The sequence below is a fragment of the Macaca nemestrina genome, chromosome 17 (genome assembly GCF_043159975.1).
Source record: "Macaca nemestrina isolate mMacNem1 chromosome 17, mMacNem.hap1, whole genome shotgun sequence".
NCBI lineage: Eukaryota > Metazoa > Chordata > Mammalia > Primates > Cercopithecidae > Macaca > Macaca nemestrina.
The window spans coordinates 18,772,340-18,779,930 of NC_092141.1; the positions used below are offsets into that span (position 1 = coordinate 18,772,340).

The 7,591-nt window shown below is 38.2% G+C and overlaps 1 long non-coding RNA gene across 1 annotated transcript; it reads left to right on the plus strand.

Annotated features, from left to right (window-relative positions):
- The first annotated feature begins 216 nt into the window (after positions 1–216).
- LOC139359462 (uncharacterized) lies at positions 217–2,878 on the plus strand. The gene is made up of 2 exons (XR_011615456.1): positions 217–885; positions 1,437–2,878. It is a non-coding gene; the product is annotated as an uncharacterized lncRNA (long non-coding RNA).
- Positions 2,879–7,591: the final 4,713 nt, after the last annotated feature.

The window sequence follows — 7,591 nt, forward strand, 5'->3', positions numbered from 1 at the left end:
AGGCGGAGAGACTGAGGGAAAGAAAACGGTGGGGAAGAGAAAAAAAACTGTGAAGGGGAGCAGAAGGTGCGGGAAGAAGACGGTGGGGAGAGGGCAGCAGAGGGTGCGGGAAGACCGCGGTGGGGAAGAAGGAGGAGAGAAGACGTTGAGGAAGAAGGAGAGGGGGGAAAAAAGGTGGGAGAAAAAGGTGGGGAAGGGAAAGGTGGGAAAGGAGAAGGGTCGGGAAGGAGAGGGGAGGGAAAGGGCAGAAGGTGGGGAAGACGGTTGGAAAGGGGAGAGGGAGAGGGGAAGAAAAGGGTGGGGAGGGAGAAGGGAAGAAGACGGGATGGGGGGAAGAAGAAGGGAGGGGAAAGTGGCGAAGACGACGTTGGGGAAAGAGACGGAGAGGGGAAAAAGATCGGTGGGAGAGAAGAGGATGAAGCAGGGAACGAGGTGGGGAGAGGGGAAGAAAAAGGCAGAAAGACGGGCTGAGAAGACAGTGCTGGGAGAAGAGGGGAGGGTGGAGGGAGGGAGAAGAGAAGCGGGGAAAGACGGTGGGAGAAGGTGGTGGGGGAGAAAAGGCAGTGTGGGAGTAGAGTTGGGGGGAAAAAGAAACAATAGTATAACAAACGTTTAAACGTCGTCTTGGAGCAAAAGAAGCAAGTGCTGCTTTAGAGTCCCGTCCTAACTTTGTTCAATAAAGTCCCACTTCCAAATGTTTTGCGATTGCAGTGTGGGTCATTTTTAGTACTTAGATCCAGAGCAGTCTCGGATTGTTAAGTGACAGTGCTGTCAAATTGCATGCTGTTCACCAGCTATAGACGAAAACGTTACATTTCCATGAAGTGCACTTTGATACGTAATTTGAAGACTCTTCCTAGAGGCTCATTGGGGAAAAAATAAGAGGTGTGTACCTTTGGCATTGAACATGGAATCTCTGATTTTAGACTGCATTTGTTTCCCCCAAATCTTTAAGATTGTGGCTGAAACATGACTGTGAATACGGCATTCATTTTGTGGGGCAGTGCATATTATTTTAGCAAAGATAGGATAAACTGATAAACCTATAAGGAAATGTAATTAATTCAATTTAATTAATTCACTCATACAAATTTAGGTTTCCTTAATATAAAAAACTCAAAAACAGTTAAACTGCCTAAGTCTTTTAACATCATGCCTTAGAGTCAAGAGAATTTGTCAATGCAATCCTGTAATGCTGGTGTTGCATTATGCCTATATAAAATACACGTTAAACCTAAATGTTGCTGTTTTATTTGGCATTGTAGAACTTCATAGAAGTTTATGTGTATTAATACTTAAAGGTGAACTTGACATAGACTATTAATTGGTGAATGGTAACTTATTGCTTGTAAAATAAGCAGTTAAATGTAAGGATGTAAATACATTTCATATTACCCTATGGTTTTTTAAAAATATTTTCTTGTTTTGTATTCTAGTTTAAAATCCCGGAATATCTGCTGATATCTTATTTCCCCGTGAAAGGTCTTCAGCTAACTATATTGTATTTCCAAGCAAATGTCTGTACCAGAACATCAAGTGTAGAAATGAAGCAAAATCTGTATTTTAGGACAGATGCAGTGGCTCGCACCTGTAATCCTAGCAGTTTGGGAGGCCAAGGCACGTGGATGGCTTGAACTCAGAAGTCCCAGACCAGCCTGGGCAACATGGTGAAACCCTGGCTGTACAAAAATATACAAAAATTAGCTGGGCATGGTTGTTGCACATCTTGTGTTTTATTCAATCAAATTGAAGGCTTCATTTACACCTGGAAAACAAAATGATTTAATGTACTCATAGAAAAAAATAACCTCATGCCCAAAAGGGGTTCACTTACAGCACACGTTCATTCATACTATCAGTGGGTTACACGTGTCTGAGCACCGCCTATTGAGTCAGGAACACAAGTCAGTATCCACACTGAATATTACCCAAGCTTTTCCCATCTGTAATATAGAGTAGCATAGATAACTTCATGGACTTCATCTCTTTAATTTGTTGTGGAACACTAACATGACCTCCTCATATATAATTAATTATCAATGCTGCTCTTAGATGTTACCATCTGGATATTTACTAGACTTACCATGACTTAACTGCAGATATGTGATCCATATCCAATGTGTACTATACTAATTCTGTAATCTTTGATTATTAAGTCTCACATGGTGGTTTTGGTTTTAAAAAGCTCTTGGAGATCAGGTGGTTTGTGTTTTGTTTTTGTGTTGTTATTTTACTATGAAGTAATGTGGATAAAGATTCTGGAAGCACAACTGTGCACAGCCACCCAGTGAAAAGGTCCATTGTTAGTTCCCTCCATGAAAGCTTTGGGTATTTAACACAGCATCAGGCATAGGCAACCTTTGCAACACTACAACAGGAAGTTGCAATTTGAGTCATTCTCAGTCACTGACAGTCTCTTTGTGCAAATTTAACAGCATGGCCACTCTATATACACATAGGACAGTATTGGGATTGGCTTTTTAAAACAAATTATATCCTTTTGCCAAAAAAGAAAGAATGCGCATGGTAATAACTGCAAGTCACCATGCTTTCTTAAGAAAGACAGTATCGGGCTGGGCGCGGTGGCTCAAGCCTGTAATCCCAGCACTTTGGGAGGCCGAGACGGGCGGATCACGAGGTCAGGAGACGAGACCATCCTGGTTAATACGGTGAAACCCCGTCTCTACTAAAAAGTACAAAAAACTAGCCGGGCGAGGTGGCGGGCGCCTGTAGTCCCAGCTACTTGGGAGGCTGAGGCAGGAGAATGGCGTGAACCCGGGAGGCGGAGCTTGCAGTGAGCTGAGATCTGGCCACTGCACTCCAGCCTGGGCGACAGAGCGAGACTCCGTCTCAAAAAAAAAAAAAAAAAAAAAAGAAAGACAGTATCTGAAAAAGATACATGAAAAAAACTACATTTGCCTCTTTAAAAACATTCTATGTTATTATGGAAGCAACGTCACAGAAAAAAGGGTTAGAAGAAATGTGAATCAGCATGAAATAAAATATTTTGAGGGTTATTGAACACTGTTCATTTTCATGAAATAGAACAAGGTTGTTTATTTAGCACAGGTATTTCTGTAATTGTGATACATTAGCACAATTAGCTGTATTCTGCAGTGCTCGATCTTGCTCTGTGTGTGAAATGATCTACCACTAATACAAGGAAATTTGTTGTGAAACGTGTACTGTAGAATTAAGTTCAAAATGTATCTGTGCCTAAATCACTTTATTTTGTTAAATAAAATTTGGTTTCCAACATTTTTTTTCTCCAGAAAAGCACAATCTGCTAAATTCTTAACCAAGTGGAAGAGAGAAAATGTTCAAGAAAAACAAAGCAATTGTGCACGTCACACTATAGTTGAAAGTGTTCTGATACTGAAGCTATGTCCAGTATTTTAAGCTGCTTTTATACAGAGTGATTACTTGTACGTTAATCTCAGAAAATTCTAGATAGAAATTCAAAGGCCTTGGTCCCAGCCAATTAAATGTGACTCTGAGAGAATCCCAGTGATACTCACTCACTTTCCCCTGTTCCGATCATTGATCAGATGGTTAAGGATGCATGAAAGATACATGATTTTTAAAAACAAGATAATGTTATTTAAAATATCGGTGTTCAGTGCTTGCATTTGCAAAGAACATAAATATTAGATGATACTGAGGACATTCCTTAATAATCAGCAAAGGTAAAATGTATTGTTGTTTTAATTCTGAAAAAATGGAGAGGGTTACCATGAAATTATTAAGATTTTACTTACATTTGTTACCAAGTCACCGAATTCAAAAGCAGAATTGCTGAAGTCACTGGAGTTTGATACTTCAGGATTGATGGTTTTGGTTGAATTCTTTAAAAAATCAAAACTGTAACTACATGATATAAACAACTGTGCTCATTTGTTTCAATAGAAATTAAATATATATCCTTACAGTATTCTTAGGTCAAAGAGTCAATTGGATGGTTAACAATACTACTTCCCAATTTCTTTGTCACTGTTAAGATAAATCTCCAGAGTTTGAATGGTTTTTAAAATAAGATTTGACTTGTAACTTACATAGGTATGAATTTGATAGTTATATTTTGATTTGTCATAGACAAAATACTGAATGATTATGGAAAATTCTTTCAATATGTCAAATTAGTTCCATGGCACCCGCGGTTATGTAACTGTTAGTACCTGTGGGGAGGGGCCTTTTTTTTCTTAATTCTCAAGCCCATAAGCAATCATTGACAATACTCAATTCTGATTCCTTTTCTTGGGGCCACGTAAAATTTAATCTCTGTCACTATTTCTAGAAAACTTTAGAAAAAACTTCCTATCATGAGAGAGTCTTTTGTCAGACAATAGAATAGTTTTTCAGGGATGCAACTGTTTGGATAGGTATTTTCAGTTTGGAGTTGTAAAATCATATTCTATCATCTCAACTATTCCATATATCAGCAGTGTTTTGGGACTGTGACAGAACATTTTATTTTTCATTTTATTCACTTAGAAAAAAATCAAATAAAAACTACGCTGTTGACTTAGGAATCAGAGATATTTGCTGTTTGATACAGAGTAGGAACACTGCAATGACTTCAAGAAAATGATGACATTCTTCTAGACTGAAAAATGCATGTGTCCTTGACGAAATAACAACTCTCTTTCTTGTACAGATCGCCTGGACACTCAAACTGCCTATTCAGAACATGGCACATCATAGAGATGAACTTTTAATAATTTTATTTGCCCATGTTTTCTGATTGCTCTATTTCACTGTGAACTCTCAGTATGAACGATTAATATAACAGATAATTTGGAGGCTGGTGTTTACAACTGATTGATGACATCGGTTACACATTTCTTTATTCTACACTCCATTCTATGCTGCGAGAATAAGATATTTATAAGTAGAGACATTTTATTTGCAGTATAACATACATTCAAATTAGGTGCTTGTACAGACATTTTCCCAAATATTGCCATTTCTTTTTTAACACATAGGTCCTTAGTAAGCACTGCTTTGTAACACCAGTTTAAAATAGTTCTTAATTCTTTTAATCTAACCATTTACAATATAAAAGTTTCAAGAATGGCACAAAGAAAAAATTATTTGTCAAAACAATATTATCAGACATAACATTTTTATAAGACAACTTTGTGAGGTCAACAACAAAACATCACAAGTGAGAGAAAATTTCAAATGCCATTTTTTATGAGGAATAAATGTCAGATTTATGCTTCTGATAAAGACAGACCAGGTATCCTAGAATATTTTAAATTAGTTTTTGTATGTAAAATAACATTTTAAAACAAAACAGGGCCAGGCATAGTGACTCATGCCTATAATCCGAGCACTTTGGGAGGCCAAAGCAGGTGGATCACTGAGGTCAGGAGGTCGAGACCAGCCTGGCTAACATGGTGAAACCCCATTTCCACTAAAAATACAAAAATTAGTGGTGGCATGCGCCTGTAGTCACAGCTACTTGGGAAGCTGAGGGAGGAGAATCCCTTGATTCTCAGAGGCAGAGGTTGCAGTGAGCTGAGATTGTGCCACTGCACTCCAGCCTGTGTGACAGCAAGACTCCATCACAAATAAATAAATAAATCAAATAAAAATAAAACAAATTGGAGGTAATAATTTAATTTTTTTAAACACTAACTGCGTTAATGCACAGCCAAGAATTGTCAGGCTGAGATTTGGAGAGAAACAGCATCTAGAGAAATAAGAGCTGCTTTGCCCTGGAGCCATTTGTTACTTCAGATGGGATATCTACCAGGTTGTGTTAAACCTCTGCTGTTCTTGCAGAGGCCCCCAGTTTTGTCATGGATATTAACGGCTGCTGGTGCATTAAAGCACTGAGAAGGAACCAGAATTCACCCAGTCACCACAGCAGGCTGACTGCTCTCCACCTGAGTGCCCCAAAAAGGTTCCAACTCCAAATTTTTATGAAAGTAATTCAGGACTTGACTGTCCTTATCCTTCTGGCATGAGCCAATAGCAATCATTGGAGAAAGAAAACATTATTCGGACCTCTAAAGACAGCCAAAACCGGTTGTTCACACATGATATTTTGTACATTTGCTCAAAGATATGAGGGTCAATGAAGAAAAAAAGACACTGTGAGAAGAAATAAACAGACGCCAAAGAAAAAGAAAAAAAAAATGTGTCAAAGCAACTAGAATTACTATATTCAAAGACATCAGGTCAAGCCTGGAAACTTCAAGAAGAAAGTAGAAACTGAAAGTGACAGATAGGGTAAAAAAACACACAAAAATTCTAAGACTAAAAAATGTGAGGAAGAAAAAGGTGACTCAATAAATGAGTTTAACAGCAAATGAGACACAACTGAGTAAAGAAGCAGTGAATTATAATCGGTATTATAAGAAACTAACCAGAAAAAATGTGCATGTTTATACATACATAAAGATATATGGATACAAGAGCTGAAGAGTCACTGAGGATATTTAATAATAAAATCTAATATACACTGAAGAAAAGAGATGAAAATAAGAACGGACAGAAAAATATTTAAGGACCCAATTGCTGAGAATTTTCTAAAATTCATGAAATGTAATAACCTGCAATTTCAGAAGGACAAACTCCTGGTAATGAAGCTGCAGAAAACCAAGAAACAAGTAGAAATTAGTAGAGCTTCACTGTGATGTAAGATATCGCTAGTCAAAACTTCCCTACACAACAAAAGTATCTTTTAAAAATAAAGATAACCTTAAAACATGTTCCGATGAGTAAAAACTCATCGGTTTTTAATCAGCAGATAGACCCTAAAAGAAATTCTAAAGAGTGTTTACCGAGAAAGAAGAAAAGGCAAAATGATCACAAATAAATGTTTTCAAGGATTCAGGGATGAATGGAGAGCAGCAGAAGTGGCAGATATCTTGCCAATACACAAATGGACTAAATCAGCAATGCCTTGGGGATATTAAATACACAGCACAGAACCCAGTTCACACACAAGTACAAGTACATGTGAGAAGGGATAACAGGGCTGGGCACGGTGGCTCAGGCCTGTAATCCCAGCACTTTGGGAGGCTGAGGCGGGTGGATCATGAGGTCAGGAACTCAACACCAGCCTGGCCAACATAGTGAAATCCCATCTCTACTAAAAATACAAAAATTAGCTGGGCGTGGTGGCGGGCACCTGTAGTCCCAGCTGCGTGGCAGGCTGAGGCAGGAGAATCGCTTGAACCCAGCAGGCAGAGGTTGCAGCGAGCCGAGATCAAGCCACTTGCACTCCAGCCTGGGTGACACAGCAAGCCTCTGTCAAAAAAAAAAAAAAAAAAAAAGGGATAATAGAATTAAGGTCCTTCCTTGCATTTTCCAGAATAATGGTAAAAGTATTAATAACTTAAATTTTGGTAAGTCAAAAATATATTGTAATTTCTAGTAAATTACTAACAGGAGAGTAAGAGTGTATAAATTCCAAACCAAAGGGAATAAAATGAAAAAATGAATGTTTAAGAAAATCTACATGCATCAAAAAAAGGCAAGAAATGCCGAGAAAAGGCAACAAAAAGCAGGCAAGACAAAAAGCACCTGAGAAAGTGGTAGGAGATTTCACAGCGACTACTATTGAGGGTAAATTGTGATC